The sequence below is a fragment of the Neomonachus schauinslandi genome, chromosome 9 (genome assembly GCF_002201575.2).
Source record: "Neomonachus schauinslandi chromosome 9, ASM220157v2, whole genome shotgun sequence".
NCBI classification, from domain to species: Eukaryota; Metazoa; Chordata; class Mammalia; order Carnivora; family Phocidae; genus Neomonachus; species Neomonachus schauinslandi.
Window position 1 is genome coordinate 91,582,255 of NC_058411.1, and position 14,790 is coordinate 91,597,044.

Below are 14,790 nucleotides of genomic sequence, written 5' to 3' on the forward strand. Positions count from 1 at the left end.
GCAATCCTTATCAAAATACCAACAGCATTTTTCACAGAAGTAGAATAAATCTAAAATTTGTATGGAACCACAAAAGACCGTGAATAGCCAAAGCAATCTTGAAAAAGAAAAGCTGGAAGCATCAGAATTCTGGACTTCAAGTTCTATTACAAAGCTGCAGCAATCTGAACAGTATGGTACTGGCACAAAAACAGACACACAGATCAACAGAATAAAAACCCAGAAATAAACCCACAACTACATGGTTAATTAATCTTCGGCAAAGCAGGAAAGAATATCCAATGGTATAAAGTCTCTTCAAAAACGCTGTTGGGAAACCTGGACAGCTACATGCAAAAGAATGAAACGACCACTTTCTAAATTCAAAATGGATTAAAGACCTAAATATGAGATGTGAAACCATAAAAATCCTAGAAGAAAGCACAGGCAGTAACTTCGACATTGGCCATAGCAATTTTTTTTTTTTAGATAGGTCCCCTGAGGCAAGGGAAACAAAAGCAAAAATGAACTATTGGAACTTCATCAAAATAAAAAGCTTCTGCACAGCAAAGGAACAACAAAACTAAAAGGCAACCTACTAAATGGGATAAGCTATTTGCAAATGACATAGCTGATAAAGGGTTAGTATCAAAAATATATAAAGAACTCGTACAACTCAGCATCTAAAAACCAAATAAACCAATTAAAAAATGGGCAGAAGATATGAACAGACACTTCTCCAAAAAAGACATCCAGACGGCCAACAGACACATGAAAACATGCTCATCAGCACTCCTCATCAGGGAAATGCAAGTCAAAACTCCAACGAGCTATCACTTCACACCTGTCAGAATGACTAAAATCAAAAAACACAACAAACAAGTGTTGGTGAGGATGTGGAGAAAGAGGAACTCTCTTACACTGTTGGTGGGAATGCAAACTGGTGCAGCCACTCTGGAAAACGTATGGAGGTTCCTCAAAAAGTTAAAACAGAACTACCCTGTGATCCAGCAATCGCACTACCGGGTATTTACCCAAAGAATACAAAAACACTAATTCAAAGGGATACATGCATCCCTATGTTTATAGCAGCACTATCTACAAGAGCCAAATTATGGAAAGAGCCCAAGTGTCCATCGCTAGATGAATGGATAAAAAAGATGTGGTATATATACACTGGTGTATTACTCAGCTGTAAAAATGAATGAAATCTTGCTATTTGTAATGATGTGGATGGAGCTAGAGAGTATAATGCTAAGTGAAATAAGTCACAGTAAGACAAATACCTTAGGATTTCATTCATGTAAAATTTAAGAAACAAAAAAAAATGAACAAAGGGAAAAAAATAAACCAAGAAACAGACTCTCAACCTTAGAGAACAAACTGATGGTTACCAGAGGGGACGGGGGGGGGGGGGGGGGGGTGACAGGTGATGGGGATTAAGAAGGGCACTTGGGATGAGCACCAGGTGTTGCATGGAAGTTTGAATCATTATATTGCACACCTGAAACTAATACAGCACTGTATGTTAACTAACTGGAATTAAAATTAAAACTTAAAAAAAAATTAAATAAAGTGGTTCTGAGCTGATGGGGGAGCCAGCCTTTCACATCAGAAGGCCACCCCCCAGGAGCAACCCATGTCCACAGACACTGTCTCTAGCCGGTCAGGTCCCATGAACCTGGGCTTCCCTGGGCAGCAGTCAGGGCAGAAGAGACGCTTCCTCCTCACTCTATACTGACTGACATTGCAATCATATTACTTGAAATACATTCCCCTGTTTCCTCACTATTTCACTTTTTTAATCTAGAATTCAGTATTTTAAAGCCTGTGGGTTTTTAAAAAGGACTGCTTGCATTTTATGTGCTTTCTCAGTATACTTTTGAAGTTTTATTTTATTTTTTTAAAAGATTTTATTTAGGGGTGCGTGGGTGGCTCAGTTGGTTAAGCATCTGTCTTTGGCTCAGGTCATGATCCTGGGGTCCTGGGATCGAGTCCTGCATCGGGCTCCCTGCTTAGCAGGGAGCCTGTTTCTCCCTCTCACTCTGCTGCTCCCCCTGCTTGTTCTCTCTCTCGCTCTAATAAAAAAAATATTTTTTAAAAATAAAGATTTTATTTATTTTAGAAAGAGAGCGAGCAAGGGGGGGCGGGGAGAGAATCTCAAGCAGACTCCACACTGAGTATGGAGCCCTACTTGGGGCTCAATCTCACAACCCTGAGATCATGACCTGAGCCGAAATCAAGAGTCAGATGCTCAACCAACTGAGCTACCCAGGCACCCCTAAAGTTTTAAATATATATGTATATATATATTTTAAAGATTTTGTTTATATATTTTTATATGAAAAATGAATGCCTCCCTTAGGTGACTCGTGCTTAACTGACACGCTTAACATTTCTGTTACTGTGATGTTACTGTTACCAATCTGTGACTCTAAACCTAGAGTAAAGCATATTAAACATTCAGAAAACAGTGAATCAATTAAATGGTGTGTGGGCAATAATATAGTGATTCCCTATATATTTAAGACTTAAAATGTATTTGTACTTACAACATAAGTGAAAAAGGAGATAATTAAAGGGAAAGTATTTTAGTAATGTGAAAATGGAATAACCCTCAATTACTATTACACCCAAACAATAAAGATGGCCGGTTACCACAAGGACCACGGTACGCCCCTTGCTCTACCACACTGAATTACTTTCGGGCGTGGTGGTGCCTCAGGCCCTGCACGGTTTCTCACAGGCCTTTCCATCCTCCTCGGACGCCCACCGGGCCCATGTGCCCTGCAAGCTAACACTTTCTTCCACACCCAGCGAGAGGTCTCCTCTGAGCAGCCTTCCAACACCCGCCGGAGCACAGGGGTCAGACCCTCCTCTGGCCGCTCCCGCTCCTGTCACTGCATTTACCTCACTGGACTTCCAGTGAAGCCTACAGACATCTGTCTGTGCTCCTGGGCTGTGAGCGGACTCGAGGACACAGGGTAAACTCCTAGCACTGAATACATTTGGTTTTACCTCATCACTGGTCAGTTTCTTCGCTTTGAGTAATCTTTGAGCCTTATCTTCTTCTGATCCCTCATCGTTGTCTGAAGAATCGATTCTGGCTCGTTCCTCTGAAAGCAAAGGAACTTCAGACATGGGACTGACCCTCAAAGATGAAGACCTGTTTATTCCCGAGTTTTTCTCCTGAATGTTGTTGCTTCCCACTGTACATTATCCCTTCAGGAGCCAACAACATTTTTAAAGTTTTTTTTTTTTTAACGATTTTATTAATTAATTAATTTATTTATTTGAGAGAGAGAGAGAGGGAGGGAGAAAGAGGAAGAGCACCATGGGAGAGTGAGGGGAGAAGCAGACTCCCACAGGACTTGATCCCCAGGACCCTGGGATCATGACCTGGGCTGAAGGCAGAGGCTTAACTGACAAACCCACCCAGGCGTCCCAACATTTTTCAAGTTTTGATGAGAAGGTATATATAACTGTCAGACATGCTGAAATGACTTCGATTTGAGAGGTTTTGTTCTGAAAGCGTCATCACTTTTGAACACCCAAGAGGTTTTATGCACACATTAAAAACTACAAAGTTTAAATACTGGGTCAACTACATAAGCAGGCAAACTGCTCATTACCATATTTTCCTCCATAAGGACATAAATTATTTAATTGATTTTATCTGGGGGGGTGCCTTATTTTCCCAGCTAAGCTTTTCTGTGGAAAGTGGCCCCAACAAAAGTAGTAAAAATAAAAGGCCTTCGTACTGTTGCCCTAAGTAAATCACAGCAGGGCAAGCCTCTGCAGCCCTCAGATGAGATGTGACCTCCATGCCCAACTCACCTTGGAGCTCCCCTTGGTAATGGTTTTTAATGGCTTCAGCGTCTTCCTCCTCCTCATGGACACTGTTACGGTCCTGGTAGGGGACACTCAGCCCCTGCTGGTTCTCCTTCTCCCATAGACGGGATGTCTCATGAGTAGAAGCCCTCAAACGTTCTTCTTTCTGTAAAGAAGGAAATCAACTTTTTAACTGAAAAAATGAACTACCTTTGTGCCCACTTGAACCTACATTTACTACATTTCTTGTCTTCAGAGAACAGTTCTCCCCATTCCACACCTGTTATCACACACAGCGATCACCTTGTGCAGTTTAGTCCTAAGGCGTGAAGGCAACACAGGGTGAAGGGGCAGAAGACTCCCTCGTGCCAACCGCCCCATCAGAACGGGCACAGACATGGCCTTGGGAGCTGCATGTGGCCGTCCCCCGTGCGGCCAGCCAGAGCCCAGAGAGCAGCAACCAGCCTGAGGAACCTCGGCCATGCCCGGTGGACACCTGAGGGAGGCTGTGTCTGCTAAGCCCTGAGACAGACACCCGGCTTGCTTGGGCTCCACCGAACTATAGTGGTGCCCAGAGGTTCCTATCTGGGCCCCTCCCCCCAGAGAGCTTCCCCAGAGCTCCCGATGACAGGATGGGGAGGCGCTGGTAGGGGAGGGTCCCTGAGCCCCAGAGCAGAACAGTCACGCCCTTCCTCCGCCTGCCAATCCACACACTGGTGTTCACAAGGCAGAGCTGGTGTCGAGGGAGTTAGGAATGTCTTTTTGACCTTCCTAGCCATTTCCTATCCGGCTAACAAAGTTTTATGATATCTGTCAAAGGTTACATTTTCTAAATTATCAGATTTCCCCTGAAATCTCATAAACTGAAGAGAGAGCACAGGAGTGTCTGGTTTGCTGTATCTCACCAGCGGTCACTGACATCACTATGGTTCACCACACGCTTGGGTTTGAGCTGGCTCCCTGATAAATCACAACAAGAAATAAATTGGTTGTGGTGATACAAAATTGTGAATTAGTATTCTGAAAAGTACAGCTCTTAATACCCCCAAAACCCTGGGATAAAGCTTAGCCGACGCACCTTCATCATTTCAGTGCGCTGGCACTCAGGATCACGCCCAGCCATCGGTAAGATTCTAATCCTCTGTGTCTTTGAGCATCTCTTATCAAGTGGCAGGGTCATCTTCCTGTGTGTGGCACAGTCTGTAGAGTGAGGTCTGCTGGGAGAAAGACAAGAATGGCTCGCTGTAGACTACAGACAGGGAGAGGCGATTACATCAACAGCACAGACAGCTGCGGACAGTGGCCACTCCCCCTTCAGTGGATGAGGGAGGCCGGGCCGCAGGTCCTGGCGCTCTGAGCGTCCTCACTCTAGCAGGCAGCAAGGTCAAGGGCTTTTCCAAAGACGCCCCCCCCCCCCCCCCCCCCAGCACCATCAGAGAGAAAAGAAGGGATGGGAGATCTTGGTTCTGTGAGGGTGAGGCAGAGGCCAGAAGCCATGATTCAAGAACTACAGAGGCGTCCCTCCATCTGCAAATGACTAGAGGGAAGGTCAAGGCAAGGAGGCCTCAGGACAGCGCAGGACAGTAGCAGCTAGAATGGGAGTCCCTGGGGCAGAACGCAGTACATTCCTGACTGGACGGAGGCATGTTTTCAGTACATCAGAAAGAAGAAAGGGAGATCCTTAGGAGAACGTCTCTGAGACTGGAGAGAGATGGGATGTAAGGAATGTGGAACTCGGAGCACAGTGGAAAAAAAGGACGCCGTGGAATCGTCTGTCTCTTACACCACCATTCGAGAAAGCTCAGGAAGAGGCCGGATTTGAACAGCATTTATTATGCCAGGTCTCTGCACTGCATGATCTCTTATGTATTATTTGACTTAACTGACACACATCCCTGTGAAGTAGGTATTATCTCCATTTTATAGATAAGGAAACTAAAAATTAGTGAGAGTGTGGGGCACTGGGCTGACTCAGTCAGTTAAGCGTCCAACTCTTGGATTTCAGCTCAGGTCATGATCTCAGGGTCGTGACATCGAACCCCGCTTCAGGCTCTGTGCTGAGCGTGGAGCCTGCTTAAGATTCTCTCTCTCCCTCTGCTCCTCCCCACAAGTCACACACACTTTCTCCCTCTAAAAAAATAAAATAAAAATTTAAAAAATAAAAGTGAGATTGAGACTCTCCTTCAAGCTTAGACAGAAGTGAGACACAACCTCAAAACTGTCTGTCCTTGAAAAGGAGTAACAGAGCGCCTAGGTGGCTCAGTCGTTAAGCATCTGCCTTCGGCTCAGGTCATGATCCCGGGGTCCTGGGATCGAGTCCCGCATCGGGCTCTCTGCTCCTTGGGAGCCTGCTTCTCCCTCTGCCTCTGCTCCTCCCCACCCCCACTTGTGTTCTGTTTATCTCTCTCTCTCAAATAAATAAAATCTTTATTAATAAATAAAATCAGATTGTAATAATGGTCGCACAACTTTATAATTTAAAAAACTTTTTAATTGTATATTAAAATGACTGAATTTTATGGTATGTAAATTACGCTCAGTAAATCTGTTACTCCTTTTTTATTTTTTTTAAGATTTTATTTATTTATTTGACAGAGAGAGAGACAGGAGAGAGGGAACACAAGCAGGGGGAGTGGGAGAGGGAGAAGCAGACTCCCCACTGAGCAGGGAGCCCGATGCGGGACTCGATCCCAGGACCCCGGGATCATGACCTGAGCCGAAGGCAGATGCTTAACCAACTGAGCCACCCTGGCACTCCTACACTCTGATTTTAGAACATTTCCATGACCTCAGAAAGAAACCTTGTGCCTGCTAAGTGCCCACTTTGAGGAGAGCCGCATGAAGGATAACAGCCTGGTGTCCTTAGAGGCAAGGTGTGCGAAGGAGCAGAGCGAGTGGCATCCAGCGAAGAGGTGGCAGCGTGGGTATGAAGCACGGGTCTGCCTGGGGTCAGGCCGCAGCCCCTCCCGTCATCTAGCCCTTTCCTCTACTGGGTGCACACGCCAATAACATGCTCATGCTCAGCCGGCCTCCCAGCTAAACTCCACTGAAGGGAAAGGATACAGGCCGGCTGAGCGGCAAAGACCAGTCTTCTAGGCCTCCTACCAGGTGCACTGACCAATGTGAATCCATTCACTGGTCTTCTGGTTTATACAGTGTCGCAGGTTGGTTTTGAAGCATGAACTGGCTCCCTGAGAAACAGCAATTTGTAGTAAAAGTGAAAAAATAGCATGGGAACCAGACCGCATCCCTGGTGAGCTGCACCGTGAAATCATGTCAGTCAGGGCTGAGTCAGGCTTTCTGCACAACTCTCTGCTTGCTGCTCTTTAACTACCAGTAACAACATGTTACGATGAACAGTTACCTAAAGGTGAGTTTGGATTTAAAGACAGCTTGTCCCCGTAGACCAGTGTCTTCTCGAACGAACAGGTGGCTGTGATTGCCCTGCATTGGGGCTTTGTAGACATCAAACACTTCACTGCCTAGATGCAGGGAAAGGCTGCAAACGAGAAAGTGTTCAGTACTGGGGTGGACATTCAACAAATCCCACAGTTTCCATTCTCCCCTATCGGCTTTACTTAAAACGCTGTGGAACTGTGTCCTGAATTCATGAGAAAAACAGAGGCACTGTAAATAAGGTATTCCCTTTTAAAGCAAAAGGTGCTAAAATTCATCCTTCCTTTAACTTGAAATCTAACTGTTTTGTCATTCTCCCAATCTCTACCACTTCATTAGTAAGATAAAAACAATTTTTTCCCAAAATACCAGTGTATACTGCCCAACAGTACCTCATACATGTGAGCTAGCCTTAGGCTTTCCCCGGAGACGGCAGCTACCATGAATCTGATCACATCCTGGGCCCACTTCTAAAGTGTCCTCCCAGAGGCCTAGATTTCGTTAACTCTTTAATGAAAGATGGCCCCAAAGTAAGGTCCTGCACAGAGAACCCCGTTCCTCCCAGGTACCCCTCTGGGTTTCAAGTGCCCTCCGGGCATTATGGGCTCACCTCCCATCTGACCACTTGACCACCCGAGCATTGCTTTCCTTAATTTCATTTCCTTCCTCGTCCCGGCGTTTCCTCCATCTTATCGTATTTTCTACCTGGTTCAAAACACAAAGGCATTAGAAAACCAATGTAACTAAACTGCATGTTCTTTTTTCCTCCAATGACTTATAATCACGTGCCAAGAATTCGTATGTAGTGGTAAAGGAAGCTCACAAAAGAACTAGCCCACCAGGCAACACTGAAACCCTCCCACTACAAATACCTAGAGGTACTGGTTAAACCAACAATTTTGTTAAAAGCTTTCCTAAGCTCTAGTTCACAGCAGTGGAAGCAGAAGCTAAGTATGATGCAGGATGGAGATATTATCACACACACTAGGAGCTCCAAAGAAGAGAGGATGAGGCTTTGGGTCCACAGGCGTTAGGCAGTTAAAATGGAGACCTCTGCCTACCGCACGTCCGCGGGAAGGGCTATGAACCCAATGAAGGAGGGACTACTAAGCCTGACCTAGTAAGACAGGGAAGCTCTGGGCATTAAGTTAAAAATAAAAAGATAAAAGAATATACAATTAAGAAATCAACAACAATTTAAACTTGAGACTTCCACTTTGCTCTGTTTTTCAGTTCAAATGTGTCCTACCCATGTAGTAGGGAACTCCAAATCACAAAGGTAGCCTAAAAATTGGTTCTGCCCCAGCAGAAGCTCATCCCCAACCCCAAGCAAGAAGACAACAGCCCTGTGAGAGCACAGGCATGTCCTGCCATCCCAGGCCTTCTTGAGAGGAACTGCCTGAAGACAAGGCCTCTCTTTGTACATAGTCTGAATTCTGTAAAGAGCCTGAGAGTTATGTCTTGTGGGAAGTTGTGAGGATCTACCCGCTATAAAATGTAGAGGCAGCTCCCTATACCTAACTATATTTATCCTAAAGGAAGTAGCTAACAATTTTCAAGAATTTGTATTGTTACTTCCATTGAAAAATTACAACTGGGAGAAAAAAGTTAGAAAAGTGACAATTACAGGGATTAAAAAAAGGGTATGTAACCTCTCCCCTAAAAATATTCTGAAAAGACATTTCAGTCCTTGTTCTAAAGTTATTTATTGACTGAAGAGTAAACATAAAAGATCATTTCATAATCTCAAGTCTCAAGTCATTATCTCTGTTTTACTTAACAAAATACTTCAAAAGAAAAAGAAAAAATCAAGTATAGAATGGTACCTTTAATCTTAACCTGGTTCTATCTTCCTCGTCAAGCACTTTCTCACCTTCAAATTCATCTTCGTAATACTGAGGATCGAAAGGTCTAAAAATCGTTTTTTAATCTCATGTTAGCCATATTTAGTAATGAATATTATTAATGCTTATAAAATAATCATCTTTATAACATGTACCAATGTTAAAAGTCACAGTAGACAAATAGCTTCATGTAAAATTTAAAGAAAGTATGCAAACTAGTGTAGTTTCTTGAAATTTGATTTTAAAACATTATCTGAAAAAAAATCCAAGTGTGACTAATAATTCAAAGTCTTGTTTGAAGAAATATGTCTTCTAAAATATAAATAAGACAATGGTCTTTTTTTTTTTTTTTTAAGAAAAGTATCCTGTTTAATTACACAAGAGCTTATACTCATGAACCTTCATGAAAAATACCCATCAATACTATTTTGTTGTCCAAAATCATTGTCTTTTCTAGCCACAGTGGCTTTTGCACTGAACATTTATGGTTCTAGTTTGCTAGAGAGCAAACTTTCTCAATCTCATTTTCTGATTTTTCAGCTTTACACTAGTGAAAAACACCTCTGTCAACTCTCATGTCTGTTATATTTATAAGTGCCAAATGCTAGAAGAATCATTCACATTAAAATTCTCACACAAGGGGCACCTGGGTGTCTGAGTCAGTTGGTTAAGCATCTGCCTTCAGCTCCCATCCTGATCCCAGAGTCCCGGGATCGAGTCCTGCATCAGGCTGCCCACTCAGCAGGGAGTCTGCTTCACCCTCTGACCCTCCCCCCTCTCATGCACTCTCTCTCTAATAAATAAATAAAATCTTTAGAGACACCTGCGTGGCTCAGTGGGTTAAGTGTCTGCCTTCGGTCATGATCCTCAGGTCCTGGGATCGAGTCCCGCATTGGGCTCCCTGCTCAACAGAGAGCCTGCTTCTCCCTCTCTTGCTCCCCCTGCTTGTAGGCTTGCTCTCTCTCTGACAAATAAAATCTTAAAATAAAATAAAATCTTTAAAAATAAAATTCTCACACCAGTAACTCATCATTTTTTACCACAGCACATCCTAAATTTACTTTTCCAGAGGTATCTTTATAATTAGCCAACTCATGATAAGAAAAACATTTACATTCCACATATTTTAATTTAGTATCTTGAAAAAAAACTTTAATCAGTCCTCTTACTTGGGTTCTATGCTGAGAAATTTAGGTAGTTTAACAAAGTACAATTCATTTCCTAAATGAGAGTTGATACTGGGGATTTCTACTTCTATTCTGGTTTCAGAAATCGGCTCTTCCTCCTGTTGGTCCTGAGGCACTCCATGTTCATCCTAAGAGAGGAATCAGGATGTGAGAGCTTGAAGGGAAATTAAAAATGCTCTAGCTCTTCTAGAGTACTAGGAGATACAGGTGTGACCGAAAATAAATTCAGACACCACTTTCGGAACAAAACAGCAACCTCTCCAGGCTTCTCCCTAAAATTTCATCCTCTCCCCCAAAACTACCACCATGGGAAAAAAGATCTGTTAGCCTGCATTACCAGAAAAAATATTTATTTTGTCGACATACCTGGTTTGCATAAGACATTAAATGACAGAACTGTGAAAATGTACAACCCCACAGTACTAAGTAACTTAAAATCGGAGAAGAAAGTCAAATAGCACATGCTTTCTGGCACAGGTTTGCATTAAGAAAAATCAGGGGCACCTGGGTGGCTCAGTCGGTTAAGCGTCTGCCTTTGGCTCAGGTCATGACCCCAGGGTCCTGGGATTGAGCCCCGAATCGGGTTCCCTGCTCAGCAGGGAGTCTGCTTCTTCCTCTCCTCCCTGCTCATGCCCTCTCTATCTCTTTGTCTCGCTCTCAAATAAATAAAATCTTTAAAAAGAAAAGAAAAGAAAGAAAAACTTAAATCAAAGGTTTTCAATTACGAGTCCTCACAGTTTAGCCCCTAAAGTTTGGCATCACCTCATTCTGAGCAGTTCCTTCTGTGCCCTCAAATATCCACAGTTCCCAACATAGCTGAGAAAGTCACCCATTCCTCAGATGTTTCAGACCGCTACTCAATTATCAATGTCCTCTCTCCATAGGAGTCAGACCCTTCAGCCTTTGAAACTTTTTTAGCCCGGTGATGGGTATTAAGGAGGGCACATACTGCATGGAGCACTGGGTGTTATACGAAAACAATGGATCGTGGATCACCACATCAAAAACCAGTGATGTACCGTATGGTGACTAACATAACATAATAAAATTAAAAAAAACAACAACAACTTTCTTTTTAACTTCGAACACTGGGACCCGTTGAGGTTAGTGATTGTACTTACAGCAGGCTGCCCTGGAATAGTTTGTTCACTGTCCCCATCGCTCTCTGAAGAAATGTCATCTATGTCTCCAAACAGATCCATGAAGCCTGGGAGGAAATATACAGTATTAATTTCTCTCAGTGAGTTTCTTCCCAGTTCTTAGCCCTTCACTTCAACATTTTCCCAAGACTCAGAAACCACACCTCCACTAAGCCAACCTTGAACTCGCTCCCTGAGCCTAGCCCCCTGAAACATGAGAAGCATCTATGGAGAAGGAAGGTGGCCAAGTTGGTTGCTGGGAGGCAAAGCTGCCGTGATAGCCAGTGTTCAGCGTAGTTCCTGGTGGTTCCTGCCTCTGGTATTCCTGCCCCTGCAGTGTCCTCCAACACGTGTCATGGTTGGTCTATGTGATCAATAGAATACAACCTCACTTCCAAGGCTAGGCCATGACACTGTGGCTTTTCTGCCTCACTCTTTCTCTCCTTAGGCCGCTTGCCCTGGAGAAGCCAGTTGCCAAGACGTGAAGACACTCAAACTGCTCTGGAGAGGCTCATGTGGCAACTAACTGAGGCATCCTGCCAAGGGCACATGAGTGAGCCATCTTGGAAAGAGATCCTTCAGTCCCAGGCAAGCCTGTAAATAATGCATTCTTAGCCAACATCTTGACTGCAGCCTCATCAAAAGACCCTGAGCCACAACTACCCTGCTAAGCCAATCATGACCCTCAGAAATTGTGGAATATTAAATGTTAGTTGTTCTCATCTAGACTTCTTGGGAGAAGCTGAGTAGCTGGAGAAGGTGTACCTGGAGAAGGTGAGGGGTGGTATGCAGGTAACACAAGATTACGTTTAATGCCCTCTTATCTCCCTAAGCCTTTGGATTCCCTCCCCATAATGCCAGGGAAGCACTGAGTTTGTTGTAGCTAACCAACCCCGGAGCCATGTCCTGCTCTATGTGCTAACACATCAGATCCTGAATATGTAAGTGCACCCAAACCAGTCAGTTTGGCCCAAGCTAGTGTTACAGTCTGTCCTTCATCTCACATTCTTAAAATATATTTCCATACATATTCCCTAGGCTTCTCCCTATATCAGCAAAACCTTGTAGTTCTTTTGGGGTATAAGCTATTTCTTCTTCAGTTGGGAGTTTGTGCTTTCTTTGTCAGAGTATGAAAAGATCCTAGTGATGGGTCGACTGGTAACAAGTGGGTCAGACAGCATGCAGTTAGCTAAGTCTTGAGGGGAATGGAAACCGCCCCAGGTGAGGTTATTACAGTGTTTTCAAGCAAGGAAAGACCAGTTTCCCCAGACACAGGGAAGCAAATTGCTTCTCACAGACAAGGAAGAATGACTAGGAAATTGAATTTTTCTGTTTCATCTGAGTCCAAACAATGTCCTTTCACATGAGAGACTTCAAGAGGCTCTGAATTCAACTAATGTTGCAATTCTGCAACCGCAAAAGTGAATGTTTAATATTCAGCTACCTCAGCCCTCTGACTGCGAGATAGGAGATTCTTTTAGGGCTGTTAGGAAAGCTCACTGGTTCTCCGACCCTGACCTGAGCTGAATGTTTAAAGACCTAAGCTTGTAATATTCTTCTGTAAGTGCTCCAGGGCACTCGGAATTAACCACCCCACACCATAGTCTGCGTAATCATCACTACTGCCTAACAAGCGTGGCAGCCACCTGAGCCCTCAACCAGAGGGGATACTCTGATTCATCATGCCACCACACCGTGCATTACCAGCATCCCATTTCACTGGTGAGGAGCTCAGACCTGCATTCAAACCCAAACTAACCTACAAATCATATCTTCGAGGATTTGTCTCCTGAACTACCCAGTCAGGTCCAAGCTGGGGAACAGAAAACATATCGGCTGTCTATATGGATAGAATTTAATTAAATTTTTTTTACTCAGGTTTCTACCCCCTTAGAAATGAGGGAACAACGGGAAGAGGTGGAATTATTAAACTTAAAAACTTATAGTATGGAGCTGAAATTCATACCTGAGGAAGAGAAGTATCCAGCTGGCACTGTTGGGGGGGGGCGGCGGGGGGAAATACAATGAAGCTGACTCTCCAAGCTTTGGTAAAGCTGCAAATTGGATGAGCTGCTGCAGGAAGGAACTGCCTCTGCTGAGGTGAAGGTGTTTGTGGACCCCCTTAGAAAAACTGCAAGTTGACAGGAAGCTTCCAGAAAGTTCCATGAATAAACAGGAAGGAGCAATCTCTTCTTTGTTATTCAGTCTTCCAGTCTCCCTCCAGCGCCCCCTAACAGGGGGCAGCTGGCAAAGATGAAATGTGCTTGCAGAATCTTGGCCCCAGCATCACTGAGCTTGGTATAAAAGGGTGGGTTTGGAGATGAAAGGATAAGAGCTTAATTGTGGATACACGTGTCTACTAGTTAAAAAAACAGAAACAAAGTATATTGCCTTAAAAAGGACAGCCAGCACGAAGGCTCTTAAAAGCCAGGCATAGGAGTTTCAACAATTTGATAAGCCAAGAAACAGCAAGAGACTAAAGGTTTTGGTGTTAGGGAAGTGGCACATTAAAAAAAAAAAAAAAAAGCAAAGGGACATTGGTGATTTAGGACCTTCTTTTTCAATGTCACTTTTCTTTCTCTATAGTTAGGTTTCAGGTAAGTCTCCCACAGCCAGCACTCCCAGACTGTACCAACAGCATTAGAAAGAAAGTAGGGTAGAATCCATTCATAAGGGAAAGATTAATTAGTATATGTAGAACACCACAGAAAAGACAAATGGTAAATGTGTGTGGTAAATTTAAAACATACCTGCAGGGGCGCCTGGGTGGCTGTCAGTTACGTGTCTGACTCTTCGTTTTGGCTCAGGTCATGATCTCAGGGTTGTGAGATCAAGCCCCGAGTCAAGCCCCTGGAGTCAGGCTCCACGCTCAGCAGGTAGTCTGCTAGATATACTCTCCCTCTACCCCTCCCCGCCACTTGTGAGCGCACGATCCCCACCCCCCAAATAAAGAAATCCTTTAAAAAAATAAAATAAAATAATAAAACATACCTGCAACTTCTTTGCCATCCCAACCATCAAGAGGAGTCAAATTTCCCTCCCTTTGAATACAGGTACACATTAGTGACTCACTTTTAATGAATAGGTGTTGGATTTTGATGTGACTTTCCATGCTAACCATAAAACCTCAAAAAGGTAATACAGCTTTTACCTGACTCCCTTTCTTAGGGTGCTCATCTTTGGATCCCAGCCATTATGCTGTGAGAAAGTAGGGCCAGGATTGGGATGCAAAAGTGAGACACTCACCTTGAGTGAAAAATATAAGGGGTACCCAAATCTCTGTGGTCAAGACAATGATACTGCAATACAATGTTTTTTATTTTTTAAAAAATATATTTATTTATTTTAGAGAGAGTGCACACACAAGCAGGGAGAGGGGCAGAAGGAGAGGGAGAGAATCTCAAGCAGGCTCCA

At 43.8% G+C, this 14,790-nt stretch overlaps 1 long non-coding RNA gene across 1 annotated transcript; it reads right to left on the bottom strand.

The window, feature by feature from the left end:
• Positions 1-7,877: 7,877 nt before the first annotated feature.
• On the bottom strand, positions 7,878-11,439 carry LOC110584038. Its single transcript, XR_002480552.1, has 4 exons — positions 11,359-11,439; positions 10,220-10,365; positions 9,033-9,117; positions 7,878-7,911 (listed from the first exon to the last, which is right to left on the bottom strand). It is a non-coding gene; the product is annotated as an uncharacterized LOC110584038 (long non-coding RNA).
• Between the last annotated feature and the right edge of the window lie 3,351 nt (positions 11,440-14,790).